Raw genomic sequence first — 1447 nt, 5'->3', positions numbered from 1 at the left:
AAGTCCAGCCCCAAATCCAAATCCTATGAGTCCATTAATATTCTTGTTTCTGCATAAAATTCCCTAATCTTCTGGCATACCTAGTCACTAGCACTGGAAAATCTATGTTTAGGCAACAGGTTTTCGCCCTTAAGAATAAAGAAGCAGGTCTCTATTTTGCTGAGTATATGACACTTAATAAATTGTATTTTATTTCATTTTGTATCAAAAACAGGTAAGTGTTACTAGGAAATAAGGGAATGTAAGCTCATCTAATGTCTGTCTTGAACTTCAATAGTTCCAGATTTGTTCTCACTGGTTTTCCTGGCCTGGAGGATGACTATCACTGGCTCTCCATCCCTTTCTCCTCAATCTATGCTACGATTTTCTTGGGAAACTGCATGGTGCTCCATGTGATCTGGACTGAGTCGAGCCTACATCAGCCCATGTTCTATCTCCTGGCCATGCTGGCCCTCACTGACCTCTGCATGGGGCTGTCCACCATGTACACAGTGCTGGGCATCCTGTGGGGGCTTATTCATGAGATCAGCCTGGAGTCCTGCATTGCCCAGTCCTATTTCATCCACGGTCTATCCTTCATGGAGTCCTCGGTCCTCCTCGCTATGGCTTTTGACCGTTACATTGCCATTTGGAACCCACTACGCTACTCCTCCATCCTAACTAATGACAGAATCATGAAAATTGGGATGACAATCTTATGTAGGAGCTCTTTGCTCATACCGCCAGTCATCATTAACCTAAAGTTCTTACATTATTGCCGTCCCCACATCCTTTCTCACTCCTTCTGCCTGCACCAAGATTTAATTCGAATGGCCTGTTCAGACATCCGCTTCAACAGCATCTACGGTCTGGCCCTGGTGATCAGCAACCTGTTGTTGGATGCGGTCCTCATACTTATCTCCTATATCATGATTTTGCATGCAGTCTTAGCTATTGCATCACGGGAGGAGAGGAGAAGGTCCTTGCAGACCTGTGTATCTCACATCTGTGCTGTTTTGGTTTTCTACATCCCGATCATTGGACTGACCATGGTACACCGCTTTGGAAAGCACCTCTCACCTTGGATTCATGTCTTCATGGGTAACATCTATATACTTTTCCCACCCTTGATGAATCCCATTATTTATAGTATCAAGACCCAGCAAATACGAAAGAGAGTCCAGAGATTGTTTTACTTCAAAGGAATGTAAGTCTTGAGATCAAATATGAATGTATTTAAAAGTCAACAAGTGGAGCTCAAAAGGGTAAGGGTCAGTAAGTAATTAAAAATATATTTAGTGGCTCCTATTTGTATTATGTTTTCCATGTTACAGATACTTTCATATTCATTTTTTTCTCACAGTTATCATGCCAGTGAATTTACATGGGTTATATTGTGATCAATTGTGTAAATCAGGAAATACATATATAATGGGCTAAGAACCATATTAATGTATGAGGTAGTTGT

At 41.5% G+C, this 1447-nt stretch overlaps 1 pseudogene; it reads left to right on the top strand.

The window, feature by feature from the left end:
- The first annotated feature begins 239 nt into the window (after positions 1 to 239).
- On the top strand, positions 240 to 1190 carry LOC108401183 (olfactory receptor 51V1-like; annotated as a pseudogene).
- Positions 1191 to 1447: the final 257 nt, after the last annotated feature.

This window comes from Manis javanica, chromosome 11 (assembly GCF_040802235.1).
Source record: "Manis javanica isolate MJ-LG chromosome 11, MJ_LKY, whole genome shotgun sequence".
Taxonomy (NCBI): domain Eukaryota; kingdom Metazoa; phylum Chordata; class Mammalia; order Pholidota; family Manidae; genus Manis; species Manis javanica.
The sequence above is the reverse complement of the archived record's forward strand: the minus strand, read 5'-3'. Positions and strand labels throughout refer to the sequence as shown.